At 46.2% G+C, this 15,610-nt stretch overlaps 1 protein-coding gene across 3 annotated transcripts in view; it reads right to left on the bottom strand.

Moving 5' to 3' along the window:
* TBCD (tubulin folding cofactor D) overlaps positions 1–15,610 on the bottom strand; it is a 353,196-nt gene that overhangs the window by 304,258 nt on the left and 33,328 nt on the right. The gene's annotated exons all lie outside the window — the stretch shown is intronic.

Genomic DNA, 15,610 nt, shown 5'->3' with positions numbered 1-15,610 from the left:
AAAAAAAGCATCTTCAAAGTTGTGGGCGTGTTCTGTAAAATAAATGATGCAAATCCTCAAACAATCCATTTTAATTGCAGGGGTTGTGAGGCAACAAAACATGAAAAATGCCAAGGGGGTGAATACTTTTGCAAGGATAGATTATCTCTCTCTCGCTCTATATATATATATATATATATATTTTTTTTTTTTTTTTAATATATAGTGCTTTTTTTTTAAAAAAACTAGGGTTTACAACCCCTATAATAACAAATTAAATAGCGTTTTGATGCTCAGATACAGTGGGAATAACAGGTGGGTTTTGATACCAATATCTTTACCATGGAGGAGGCGGACGCACTTCTGGGAAGTCCATGTTAAATTTCCCAGGGATTCAGAGCTCTCAGGGCGCTTTAAAAACACAGTGGCAGCCACATGCAAGTAACTGAGGGTTTCATTTTTTAATGCTGCTCTTTTACAATCATCGCACACAATGCTCAGAGATTTTGCATGACTTGCAGTATCAGTGCTGTGTGCGGTCAGCATTGTGATAGGACTCGATCTGATTAATTCCTGATAATTACAAGTAAACAAAATCCTATATTTAGCTCGAGCTTACAGCAATAAGCCATAAATCACCAGCCCACCTTTCTAGTTTTCTTGACAATTCACTAAATGCCTTGACTAATGCATTCAATTGTGGGATAGCCCTTCCCTCACAGATCATCACAAGCCCCTTCGGGTGACTCAGGAATCTTTTTATAGGAGAAGGTGATTTCTTTTAAAATATGAGCAAACAGAATGATTTCTAATGAAACAGAAACAAAATGACAAATATTTAGAGCAGAGAGATCCAGCCTGGGGAAGGTGAGCCCAAAACACGGAGCTCCTGGGTGCTGCGCCAAGAATACATTTGAAGCAATAACCCGAGGCAAGTCACCTGTTCTGTTCCGAATCAAAGTGCCAAAATAGATAAAAAAATGCATCAAACAAACAGGGACTCTCCTCCCGCTTTACTCATAATAAACATCTATTTGAACCCTAAACAGAACTCTAGAAAATGTACAGCTGACAACAGCGCAATCAGGGGGATAGGCTGTGTTCTCATGAATATGAAGGGTCTCGGTGATGTCACTGGTCTCTAGTGATTGGATAGGCTGTGTTCTCATGAATATGAAGGGTCTCGGTGATGTCACTGGTCTCTAGTGGTGGATAGGCTGTGTTCTCATGAATATGAAGGGTCTCTGTGATGTCACTGGTCTCTAGTGATTGGATAGGCTGCGTTCTCATGAATATGAAGGGTCTCGGTGATGTCACTGGTCTCTAGTGATTGGATAGGCTGTGTTCTCATGAATATGAAGGGTCTCGGTGATGTCACTGGTCTCTAGTGAATGGATAGGCCGTGTTCTCATGAATATGAAGGGTCTCGGTGATGTCACTGGTCTCTAGTGAATGGATAGGCCGTGTTCTCATGAATATAAAGGGTCTCGGTGAAGTCACTGGTCTCTAGTGAATGGATAGGCTGTGTTCTCATGAATATGAAGGGTCTCGGTGATGTCACTGGTCTCTAGTGAATGGATAGGCTGTGTTCTCATGAATATGAAGGGTCTCGGTGATGTCACTGGTCTCTAGTGATTGGATAGGCTGTGTTCTCATGAATATGAAGGGTCTCGGTGATGTCACTGGTCTCTAGTGATTGGATAGGCTGTGTTCTCATGAATATGAAGGGTCTCGGTGATGTCACTGGTCTCTAGTGAATGGATAGGCCGTGTTCTCATGAATATGAAGGGTCTCGGTGATGTCACTGGTCTCTAGTGAATGGATAGGCCGTGTTCTCATGAATATAAAGGGTCTCGGTGAAGTCACTGGTCTCTAGTGAATGGATAGGCTGTGTTCTCATGAATATGAAGGGTCTCGGTGAAGTCACTGGTCTCTAGTGATTGGATAGGCTGTGTTCTCATGAATATGAAGGGTCTCGGTGAAGTCACTGGTCTCTAGTGATGGATAGGCTGTGTTCTCATGAATATGAAGGGTCTTGGTGATGTCACTGGTCTCTAGTGATGGATAGGCTGTGTTCTCATGAATATGAAGGGTCTCGGTGATGTCACTGGTCTCTAGTGAATGGATAGGCTGTGTTCTCATGAATATGAAGCATCAATGTTGCTGCCTCATAGTCGATAAACAACCTGCATCTAGTGGAAAGGAAAGCCACAGAAAGCAACATTTTGCAGTATAATCCAGTTTTGATGTTTAGTTAAATAACAATGTGCAAAATATAAGCAAAACAATCTCCAAGCAATTAGAGGTGCCCCACCCCATATGATGCAGTTCAGTTCTGCTTTATTGGGCTGACAGTGCAGCCTGGATGATAGAAGAGACTCCCCAAGCTACATAAATGTCCATGATTACCAGTGACGCGATCCATGCCTAACAGGACTACATGCCCTGACATCAGGCTAAATTATGGGTTTTGATTGTGAAAATTTCAACTGGTTCCCAATTATCCGATGACCTACAAATGTCATAACTCCATGGTCATAATAAAAGGAACACTTATGTAACAAAAGTAAGCTACCTTGAATAATGTGGAACATACGCTGTTCCATAACAATGTTTATCATTCCATAAATTATATTCATATACACAGGTGTGCGCGGCCTATTGCATTGGGGTGTGCACCCCAAATGTATTAAAACGTGGACAGTGTTAGTAGAGCAGTGGACCTGTCAGTAGGGCAGTGGATGGTGTCAGTAGGTTTTTATTTTTATTATTTTATTTTTTTACAATTTGTTATATGAACCCTGTTATGGGACTTTGGTGAACTCAGCAGGGGGAAACTGCACCACAAGGGGTGATAAGGGTGTGCCCAGGCACACCCCATGCACACGCCTATGCATATACAGAATAGAAGGAAGAAGAGATTGACTAGTCTACCCTGCGTAACAATTGCCTTGAGGGAAACATTAATATAAACTCAAAATTCATGAGAATGCAGCCTACCGAAAAGACCAGTGACATCACCGAGACTCTTCATATTCATGAGAACACAGCCTATCCAATCACTAGAGACCAGTGACATCACCGAGACCCTTCATATTCATGAGAACACAGCCTATCCATCACTAGAGACCAGTGACATCACCAAGACCCTTCATATTCCTGAGAACACAGCCTATCCAATCACTAGAGACCAGTGATATCACCGAGACCCTTCATATTCCTGAGAACACAGCCTATCCAATCACTAGAGACCAGTGACATCACGAGACACCAAGAAAGCAGTCTATCCATTCAGCAGAGACCAGTGACATTATCAAGACTCTTCATATTTATGAGAACACAGCCTATCCGATCGCTAGAGACCAGTGACAGCACCGAGACCCTTCATATTCAAGAGAACGCAACATATCCATTCACTAGAGACATCACCAAGACACCAAGAAAGTAGCCTATCCATTCACTAGAGACCAGTGACATCACCGAGACCCTTCATATTCATGAGAACACAGCCTATCCAATCACTAGAGACCAGTGACATCACCAAGACCCTTCATATTCATGAGAACACAGCCTATCCAATCACTAGAGACCAGTGACATCACCGAGACCCTTCATATTCATGAGAACACAGCCTATCCATTCATTAGAGACCAGTGACATCACCGAGACCCTTCATATTCATGAGAACACAGCCTATCCAATCACTAGAGACCAGTGACATCACCAAGACCCTTCATATTCCTGAGAACACAGCCTATCCAATCACTAGAGACCAGTGATATCACCGAGACCCTTCATATTCCTGAGAACACAGCCTATCCAATCACTAGAGACCAGTGACATCACGAGACACCAAGAAAGCAGTCTATCCATTCAGCAGAGACCAGTGACATTATCAAGACTCTTCATATTTATGAGAACACAGCCTATCCGATCGCTAGAGACCAGTGACAGCACCGAGACCCTTCATATTCAAGAGAACGCAACATATCCATTCACTAGAGACATCACCAAGACACCAAGAAAGTAGCCTATCCATTCACTAGAGACCAGTGACATCACCGAGACCCTTCATATTCATGAGAACACAGCCTATCCAATCACTAGAGACCAGTGACATCACCGAGACCCTTCATATTCATGAGAACACAGCCTATCCAATCACTAGAGACCAGTGACATCACCAAGACCCTTCATATTCATGAGAACACAGCCTATCCAATCACTAGAGACCAGTGACATCACCGAGACCCTTCATATTCATGAGAACACAGCCTATCCATTCATTAGAGACCAGTGACATCACCGAGACCCTTCATATTCATGAGAACACAGCCTATCCAATCACTAGAGACCAGTGACATCACCGAGACCCTTCATATTCATGAGAACACAGCCTATCCAATCACTAGAGACCAGTGACATCACCGAGACCCTTCATATTCATGAGAACACAGCCTATCCAATCACTAGAGACCAGTGACATCACCAAGACCCTTCATATTCATGAGAACACAGCCTATCCAATCACTAGAGACCAGTGACATCACCGAGACCCTTCATATTCATGAGAACACAGCCTATCCATTCATTAGAGACCAGTGACATCACCGAGACCCTTCATATTCATGAGAACACAGCCTATCCAATCACTAGAGACCAGTGACATTACCGAGACCCTTCATATTCATGAGAACACAGCCTATCCTACCATACCTACTGTATATTTGTGTTACCACCTGTGCTGAACTACATGGGTTTAGTTGTGAATGGGCCCTTTATAAAGAATTAGTCCACATTGTAAAAAAAAAAAAAAAAAAAAAAAAAAAAAAAAAAAAAAAAAAAGAAGGAGGAAGGGCTTTTAAACGAAGTAATTGAACCTCTGAGAATTCTCAACGCAAAAGTGACAAGACACAAAAACAAAAAGTCACAAAGATCCTAAAGCAAGTTAACTTGAAACGTTTGTAGAGAAAAACAAAGTGTTGCTGAAAATAAAACCTTTGTATATAAGCAAAAATGTTCTTTTAAAAAACCAAACCCCACAGGCCATGCACATTCCATCGTCACATCACACCCCACAAAAATATGAGGGGACTTCAGGCAACATTTTGTATGTTTTGCTGCCTCTGGGTCCTGTAGAGGAGGACTGGGCTAAGCCACCTGTTACCAGTGCCTGAGGGACAATCCACCTGCCTGTCTCCCGGGTTGTACACCAGGAGGCCAGGTAATGACGACAGGTGAATATATGTAACAACATAGAAGACATTCATTTTTAATATATAATTAATAGGTGACCACTGGAATAGAAAGGACATGTCCGGGAGTAAAGGACCCTCCGTGAAAGGACAATACGTGAAGCACCGTAGAAAATATGTAGGCTAGTCATTGCACAGTGCGTATGTCACTCTTATTTACAGCCCGTAATTAAAAGATTGAATTGTTTTTCCAGTTATGGCACCCGGGGCTACCTGAAGACGATGGCATCCGTGTCTCACGCAAGAAGTGGGTGGGGTCAGCGCCTTGAGCTCAAACCAAGCTGGGCTGTCCCCTGACAGCTAATCACAGGTTATTAAAGGTGTACCCCTCCGTCCAGGAGGCATTCGTCCCACTGATGTGATTGTGGATCATCATTAAGGATTACAGATTAACCCTCCGTCTGCTGGGTGCACCTGTTACCTAAAATATCAGAGAACCTGTTCTATGCTGAAAATCTAAGTATTCCCTTAAAGTATAACCCCACTTTTTTTTTTTTTTTTTTGGGGGGGGGGGGGGGGGTGACAACTCCCCTCTGGGTGATCTATGTACACTATATTGTCAAAAGTATTGGTACGCCTGCCTTTACACACACATGAACTTTAATGACATCCCAGTTTTAGTCCGTAGGGTTCAATATTGAGTTGGCTCCGCCCTTTGCAGTTATAACAGCTTCAACTCTTCTGGGAAGGCCGTCCACAAGGTTTAGGAGGGTGTCTATGGGAATGTTTGACCATTCTTCCAGAAGAGCATTTGTGAGGTCAGGCACTGATGTTGGATGAGAAGGCTTGGGTCGTAGTCTTCACTCTAATTCATCCCAAATGTGTTCTATTGGATTGAGGTCAGGACTCTATGCAGGCCAGTCAAGTTCCTCCACTCCAAACTTGCTCCTCCATGTCTTTATGGACCTTGCTTTGTGCACTGGTCCAAATCATTTGGTGGAGGGGGGATTATGGTGTGGAGGTTGTTTTTCAGGGGTTGGTCTTGGCTCCTTAGTTCCAGTGAAGGGAACTCTTAAGGCGTCGGCATACCAAGACATTTTGGACAATTTCATGCTCCCAACTTTGTGGGAACAGTTTAGGGACGGCCCCTTCCTGTTCCAACATGACTGCTCACCAGCCAGTGTTTTTAAACAAAGCTTCATTTAGCGCTACGAAGGAGGAGGTGATAGAATTATTGTTCTCATTCCAGCATGCGCAGTGATTTGGAACGCGTATAACAAACATTTGCAGGCGTAGGCGCCCCAAGGAGTGCACTTACTTTTTCACGCGCGTGGAGGAGCCTTAATTTCTTTTGAGGAGGGGGGGGGGTACTTGGGTGTAACTTTACATTTTTTCTTTTGCTTAATTTTTCAGACTCCACTGAATGTAATGCAATGTACATCGCACTGCATTATATTCTTTCCAGGCCTTGATGACCAGGAAAACTGTGGACGGGAACCCGGAAGTGACATCACACGTCTCCTCTGTGCTCCCCTGAATGTAATGTGCAATGTACATCGCACTGCATTATATTCTTTCCCAGCCTTAGAGGCCGGGGAAACTGTCAACGGGGACCCGGAAGTGACATCATATAAGTCACTTCCGGGGTCAGCAACAAGAAGGGGAGGGCAGCGGACGGGGGGGGGGGGGGGTGGAAGCATTCGGGCCGCAGTGCAGCCACCTCAATGCTTCCCTTCAACAAAAGCCCAGGCGCCAAGATGCAATTTCTAGTCGCCATGGCGACCTGGCGATTTGTCAAGCCCCGCTATATTTTTTTTTTATTTGCCTCGTTTTTTTCCCCCCACAAAAAGTGGAGTTACCCTTTAATCATATTTCAATTGTCCCTTTTTCACTGTAGCTTTTTTTTAAACAAACAAACATGTCATACTTACCTCCACTTGCAGTTCGTTTTGCACAGAGTCACCCCGATCCTCGACTTCTGGGGTCCCCCCAGCGGCGCTGGTAGCTCCTCCCCGCATCGTATAACCCCCTAGGAGAAGCGCTCTCCCGGGTGGTTACCTTGCGGGCGTGCTCCAGAGTCCAGCAGAATGCTGGGCTCGGCTCTGCCCCCCCCCCCCCGGTGCCCACGTCATTGGATTTGATTGACAGCAGTGGGAGCCAATGCCTGCTCTGCTAGCAACCTATCCAATCAAGAGCCAAGACAACGGGCACAGGGGAAGAGCGCGTCTCCGGCGTGGGAATTACGGGACTCAGGTTAGTAAAAATCGGGGTCAGTCAGTGATAGAAGTTTTTTCATCTTCATGCATAGGATGCATGAAGGTGAAAAAGCCTGAACCTTTACAACCCCTTTAGTACCCGACTGCCTGCATTGGGCAACAAAGTCTATTTCCTTCCCCGCGGACTGTAAAAAGCTCGCCCCCGATACACGAGGCGTAGAAAAGCACCTGCTATACGTCAACTGAAGCAGCACACCTGTTGTGCTAACAGGTGGAAGAGAGCGATGTGGGGGAATGTCACCGTGCGGAGAGGCGTACAAGTCCAGACAGGCAGAGCTGTGTATGCTGTAGTGCTGTGTAGGTGTGCCAGGAACAAAAGCATTAAGTGTGGCTTACAGGGGGAAAACTTGCCCGTCCGCCTCCTGCTGTGAATGATTAAATAGGACGGTGTTTTGACAAGGTGTCACTGCGTTCCGATTTGGTGCGGTTATTACATCTACTGCCTAACACCTGAATATTTTAAAAGATTGCTCAGGAATAAATCCAGATCTAAGCGTCTCCCGTGATTAACATAAATCGCACAAGTAGGGCACACCAGCATTCATAAACGATTTAAATACTGCCCCACGGGTAAGAACTGGTATTACCAGCTGACCGTGGTGATTAACCACTTCAGTTCCGGAAGGTTTTACCCCCCTTCATGACCAGGCCGTTTCTTGCTATTTAGCACTGCACTACTTTAACTGGTAATTGCAAGTCATGCAACACTGTACCCAAATGACAGTTTTATCATTTTTCTTCACACAAATAGAGCTTTCTTTTGGTGGCATTTGATCACCACTGGGGGATTTTTCATTCTGCTGCAAGCAATAACCACTGTGTGTTCTCCAAGCTGGGACAGCTCGGCGGTGAGGGATTCTCCCATCAACACTGTCTGTGTTGACGGGGAATCTAGTGAAAATCGCACCGTCCATGGCCAGCATAGCTGAGGCAGAAATTTCTGCTTTGAAAGGTGAAAAGGGGGGGGGGCCTGTTAATGGAGGGGAGAGGACAGTGCATTCAGAGAAGGGGGGGATGAAGTGAGGACAGTGCTCTGAAGGGGAGTTGAAAGGGGGGGGGGTAAGGGGGGCAGGGAACACTGATGTGAGGGGGGGGGACTGCTATGGGGGGTGTTAATAAAGGCAGGGGACACTGGGGGGGCAGGGGACACTGATGTGAAGTGGGGGTGAGGACACTGCTATGAAAAAAGGGGGGGCGCAGGAGACACTGATGTGAAGAGGGGTGAAGACACTGCTATGGGGGGGGTTGTTAAGGGGGAAGGGGCACTGATGTGAAGGGGGTGGGGAGGTTAAGGACGGCAGGGCACACTTATGTGAAGGGGAAGGTGAGAACACTGCTATGGAGAGGGGGGGGGGTTGGTTAAAGGGGGCACTGATGTGAAGGGAGAGTGAGGATGCTGCTATGAGGGAAGGGGGGTTAAGGGGGGCAGTGAAGGGGGGTGAGGACACTGCTATAAGTGGGGGGGGGGGGGGGGTGACACTGATGTGAAGGGAAGAGGGTGAGGACACATCTATGAAGGGGGAGGTCAGGAGAGGCAGGGGACACTGATGTGAAGGGGTGGGGGGGGACACTGTTAATGTAAGGGGGGGGGGACTGAAGACACTTATGTAAAAAAGGGGACTGTGATATAAATGTGGAGGGGGGGGCAGGATCTGAGTCATTGCACCGGATCTCTAAATTCCATACCTCACCCCAAACACCCCCCTTCCTCCACTTTTTTTTTGATCTGTAGTGGTGTTGAAAAAATAAAAAAACATAAAAAGTGCATGTGAAACACACACTAAAAAGTGCACTTAAGTCTGCACTTTGGACACCCCTCAAAGGGGTAGGACCTCTCCCTGATCCCCGAGGCGCAAGGCTCCTGAAAGGGACATAGGGTTACATGGTGCGCCTTGCCAGAAGGCCTGGCGGACCCCTATTCCCGTGGCCAGTCAAGGCTGACCACCGAGTACTAGGTCGAGGGACTCTCCCGAAGAGAGAACCCCCCCTAGGGGCAGGGGAGGAAGGAACTTAAGGGCCACATATCCTCCCCCTAGACTTCAGGGCAAGCCCGAGGACTTACACCATCCATCCTAGTGAGAAAAAAAAAAAAAAAACACACACAAAAGTGAAAGAGTGACAAAAAATGAAGGAAAATAAATAAATTCCATACCCCTGCTCTAGACTTTGTACACGTGATTTTTCAATCTTGCATGCCCATAGTCGGTGATATTTTGGTAATTGAATACCTATCGGTATGTTTTTTGGATTATGGGAAGAAACTGAGCAACTCGATAAAAACCCGCGAACACACCTGGAAAATGTGCATTTTTCAGCAAAGTGTCCCTGGGTGGAAATGAACTTGTGGACCCAACACTGGAAGGTCACCAATGCTAATTACACATCTACCAGACTATAGAGTCCTGCTCCACACAGGCCAATACTGCTGCACAGCATCCAACTTGCTTTGTTCATGAAGGCCAATCAGGCAGAAAAGTGGGAGATGAATAAGACAGACAGCAGGAGATAAGACCTCCCGTGTTAAACCTAATTAGAGGCAATTACCGCTCTTGAAAAGGATCTTCAAGACTTAAGATCACTAGGACCTTTCTGGAACTGGGAGGAAAAAAAAAAAAAAAAAAAAACAACTTCTACACTTTTAACACCCAGTAAAGCTTATTAGCAAATTAAACCCCTGTGATCAGTGCCACCTGATACCCAGACCTGAGCGAGAGCCCCGTACAACATGAACAAAGCCTCCATTTGTTATAAGTGGAAGCAGACGGTTTTGGGGAAGGGAGGGTCAGGACTGTACAAAAGAGGAAGGTCTGCAGGGTTTACAGATCCAGATGAATACTGGAGCCTGGAAACTGGAGTTTCGAGTCGATCAAACTGGCACAACCACTTCAAAAGATCAATATTTCTTTTATTCTTCTCCAACTAATCAAAGAAAATCTAAAAGGATCTCTGGAGGGGGAAAAACCCAGTGACTTCAATCAGGGGCGTAACACGCTGGATTAAAGTATTAGTTCCCACCAATAAAGGGCCATCAAGCTAATTGAAGGCGGGACACCAGGCCTCATTTTAGAGGACAATCACCATCTATTTAGCTCCATTTCCATATCATCGACACCTTGGATGGGAATTTTCTATGGATTGTTTCAAAACGGCTCCGAATTACTCTTTTACAGCCCAAAACAAGACACGATGTATAGACTGCATGTAGAAAATTTGAAGATTGGCCAAAACCTGGCATCTCGTTTGAGCTCTTGAGCACCAGGCTGATGGGTAAAAAGGTTCAAGTACATTTATTTGTACTGTGCCAATGAATTTTATGAGTTCTGAAGAATGCCCTTCATCAGTGATCCAAACTTCTAATGGAAAATTAAGCTGAACTATAATCTGCTCATATTTTGCCCGCCCTGGTTCCACCCTGCCCCCTCATCATGACATTTTTAAAGCAAATCTGTTGTTGTTGCAATACTCACCTCCTCTCCGGCGCTGTCCCCTAAAGACATTCTTCTACTTCCAGCAGCTGTGTCCTGCTTTAAAGGTTGAATGACAGGCTTTACTTCACCCCGATTATGGAGCAGTAAGAACAAAGACAGCAGCAAGAGTTTGGGCTTCCTGTGAGCACAAGGCATCATGGACCTGCTGTCTGAGGGTTCCTCATCATGCCACACTGCCACACTCACACACATGCCACACTCAGAGAACAATACAAAAGAATGGCACTCACAACAAAACCCAAGGATGGGTAATGGGGGGGGGGGGCATTGGACTAGGTGGAGCCAAAATATAATGTATGCAGGATACTTTCTTTGAGCCGAAGGCATCATAGACCTGCCCTTCTGGGGGTGCGTCACCATGCCACTCTGGGCTCATAGAGAACACTGCAATAAATGGCACTCACATCACAACCCAAGGATGGGTAATGGGGGAGGGGCATTGGACTGAGTGGAGCTAAAATATAATAGTATGCCAGGTTACTTTCTGTAAACCCAAGGCATCATGGACCTGCCCTCTAGGGGGTGTATCTTCATGACACCCTGGGATCACAGAGAACACTACAAAGAATGGCACTAACATCACAACCCGAAGATTGGGGGGGGCACTGGACTGGGTGGAGCTAAAGTATACTATATACAGGTTACGTCCTGTGAGACTAAGGCATCATGGACCTGCCCTCTAGGGGGTGTGTGTGTGCACATGCTACCCTGGGCACACAGAGAAGACTACAAAGAATGGCACTCACATCCCAACACAAGGATAGGGATTGGGGAGGGGGGAGCTAAAATATTATGTATACAGGTTACTTCCTGTAAGCCCAATGCATCATGGACTTGCCCTCTTGGGGGGGGATGTCATCATGCCACCCTGAACTACAAAAAAAAAAAAAAAATGGCACTCGCATCACAACGCAAGGATAGGGGTGGGGGGGGGGGGCAGGGAGCTAAAGTATAATGTATGCAGATTACTTCCTGTAAACCCAAAAGCATCATTGACCTGCCCATTGAGGGTGTGTCAGCATGACTACCTGGGATCATAGAGAACACTACAAAGAATGGCACTCACATCACAACCCAAAGATTGGGGGGGGGGGGGGGGGGGGGCACTGGACTGGGTGAAGCTAAAGTATACTATATACAGGTTATGTCCTGTGAGACTAAGGCATCATGGACCTGCCCTCTAGGGGTGTGTGTGCACATGCTACCCTGGACAGATAGAGAAGACTACAAAGAATGCCACTCACATCCCAACCCAAGGATAGGGATTGGGGAGCTAAAGTATTATGTATACAGGTTACTTCCTGTAAGCCCAAGGCATCATGGACCTGCCCTCTGGGGGTGTATCATCATGCCACCCTGGCCTCAGAGAAGTCTACAAAAAAATGGCACTCGCATCACAACGCAAGGATACGGGTAGGGGGGAGGTAGCTACAGTATAATGTATACAGATTACTTCCTGTAAACCCAAAAGCATAATTGACCTGCCCATTGAGGGTGTGTCATCATGACTACCTGGGATCATAGAGAACACTACAAAGAATGGCACCCATATCACAACCCCCAAGGATAGGGATGGGGGGGCAAAAGGGAAGGGGCATTGGACTGGGGTGAGCTAAAATAATGTATGCCAGGTTACTTCCCATGAGCCCAAGGCACCATGGACCTGCCCTCTGGGGGTGTATCTTCATGCCACTCTGGGCTCATAGAGACCACTACAAAGAATGGCACTCACATCACAACGCAAGGATGGGGATGGGGGGGAATTAAAGTATAATGTATGTAAGTTACTCCCTGTAATCCCATGATATCATTGACCTGCCCTCTGGGGGGGGGGTGACATCATTGACCTGCCCTCTGGGGGGGTGACATCATTGACCTGCCCTCTGGGGGGGGTGACATCATTGACCTGCCCTCTGGGGGGGGTGACATCATTGACCTGCCCTCTGGGGGGTGTCATCATGACACCCTGGGCACATACACTACAAACAGTGGCACTCACACCACAACCCCCAAGGATGGAGACGGGGGGCAATGGACTGGGAGGAGCTAAAATATAACGTATGCATATAATACCTTCCCTTGCCAATGATCAAGGAGCAATTAAAAACTTTAGATCAAATAATTTTGCCTGCAAGAAATACCTACTTAGACCCAGTGACCCCCATCAATGGTTCTGTCTTCTGGTCTTTGCACTAAGTCTGTGGGGAAGACGGAAAGCTCCCATAAACGTCACAGCACACTTCCTGGATACTTTCTCAAGAGCTTTATATGAAAAAAAAATACACATCTGTGGCATCCCTTTAGACGTGTATGCGCCTTCCGGCCGGCCACTGGGTGCTGAAAATAGTAGCTGTGCAATCTGCTGTTCAACCTCTTTAGCATGCATTGGGTCTCAAACTGGTGGCCCTCCAGCTGTGGCAAAACTACAAGTCCCATCATGCCTCTGCCTGTGGGAGTCACGCTTGTATAACTGTCAGCCTTGCAATGCCTCATGGGACTTGTAGTTTTGCAACAGCTGGAGGGCCGCCAGTTTGAGACCCCCTGCATTAGACATAAAAAGATGCTGAGGATGTGTTTTTATACTTCATTTCATATAATGCATAGCAACAAAATGACCGAGGCAGTGAAAGCGAATAGCTGTGAGAGACGAGCACCGACAGTATGGGTCAGGAGGAGAGGAGACCAATGATGGTTCAAATCGGCCTAATCTGCTTCAATTTTAAGTAATCCACTTCAACACAGGAGAGGACGTCCTACATGTGTGAGGAAATAAGAGGAAAAGTTGGAGTTTATCTTTAAGTTAAAACTAATATGAGACATTAGTGATTAGGTGTACATCCACAAAAATAAAATATAGGGAGTACAGCATTGCATTTAAATATTCGTCTTGCTGCAGAAGACAGGACGACACATGGCTGGGAGGCGAAAGTCAGCGCTGTCGGTTTCAGTGTTACTTAAGCGAGTATCGCTTCAGTTTGGTTCAGCTAATGAACAGGTGAACTCAGCGGCAGCCAAACCCTCAAGAAGAATTATGAGATTACGGAGCCGTAAAAGAACAAGGGCAGCAGGTTGCTGCATGATGCAAGGACGGCTCACAGGCGGGAGGAGAGGACATTTTACAATGGATCACTACAGCTGTACCACACCGTGACTGGATGACAGAGAACAACGCAGACCATTACATGAGCTTTATTCCAGCGACACCAAACATCTGACATTTTTTTAAATATCACCTTTCAGGACAAAATAATAAATGTATAAAAAAAAAAAAAAAAAAAAAAAAAGAAAGTGCATTTATTATTTTATCCTGCATTGACCCCTTGATGAGTAGAATGCAGGTGCAATGTCAGGCTCCTGCAGACACTCAGTACAGCTGTCTGCCCATCCCCACCCCCACTATACTGGCAGACAGTTACTGGAGAGCAGGAAGATCAATGAACTACTAGAGAGCTCACCAGCGCCCTCTCTCAGTTCATTGAGAACTACAAGCTGTCTGTCGTAATGCTGAAGGTAGTTGTAGTTCATTCATTCACAGAACTCTGTATATGAATGATGCAGCTGTATGTTGTTGTATGTGCTGAGCCCCTCACATCCATGCCGTCGTCTCCCAACACCCGCAGTCACGTGGAGGATCGGGGGGGTGCAGGGTGGGGGGTCTGATGGAGCATGTTACACTCTAAATATGGCAGGAGGGGGTGTGCTTAGCACCCCCTCCTCCCCTCCAGAAGTCACCTGGGATTTATGACGACATATTGGCCTAGGCCAGAAACCAGGAAGTAACTGAAGAAATGTTAAAAAAAAAAAAAAAAAAAAAGATAAAAACAAGTAAATATAATATACCCAACTATCTATTTAATAATATTAGCAGAATAAGGATTAAAAATGGTCCATGAACCGGCTCGGTTCACATTGATGCGATGCCGGAAATCCTGCGAATCCACTGCGGGTTCCCGCATCTCACCCAATTCTGGCGAGGACCAAAAAAAGGGTCCTGCATGACTGTGGTTTGAATGTGATGCAAATTCAGTGATGCACTCTGTATGGCTGAATTTGCATCGCACAGACATGTGATTTGCAGAGCAGTGTGGGGCGAATTACATGCGATGTCGGAGAGCGCACCAGTGTGAGCCTTAGGGCCAGTTCACACCATGCCTGCATCAGAATCGCACAGGAACGCCGCGCTGTGCATTCCTATGCGATTCACACGCAGCTCTGTGCGGTGTGATTTCAAGCCTATTAAAATTTTGAATGGGCTGCAATCGTAGTGCACGCGGTACTTTTCTAAAATGCATTGTAACCAGGTGGCATAGTACAAAAGTATCATGCGATCCAGTGCGGGCAGATCTGGGCAATCACGCTCTGCGTTTGCAACCTGCGTTTGGGGTGGTTTAAAGCTCTTTTTTTTCTTGTATTAAAATAACAAACATGTCACTTACCTGCTCTGTGCTGTGCTTGTGCACAGAGCAACCCCGATTCTTCACTTCTGGGGTCTCCCACCGACGCTCCAGGCCCCTCCCTCTTCATCAGGTGCCCCCACGGAAAGCCACTTTTCCATGCATGCTTGCTCCGGAGTCCCGCTGCTACGTCCATTGCGCCCCCCCCGTGTTACAGAATTTGATTGACAGCAGTAGGAGCCAATAGCTCCTCCTGCTATCAACCTGTCCAATGAGGA

The sequence above is a fragment of the Aquarana catesbeiana genome, linkage group LG12 (assembly GCF_042186555.1).
Source record: "Aquarana catesbeiana isolate 2022-GZ linkage group LG12, ASM4218655v1, whole genome shotgun sequence".
Lineage (NCBI taxonomy): Eukaryota > Metazoa > Chordata > Amphibia > Anura > Ranidae > Aquarana > Aquarana catesbeiana.
Note: the sequence above shows the minus strand (reverse complement) of the source record. Positions and strands in the feature narration are given on the sequence as shown.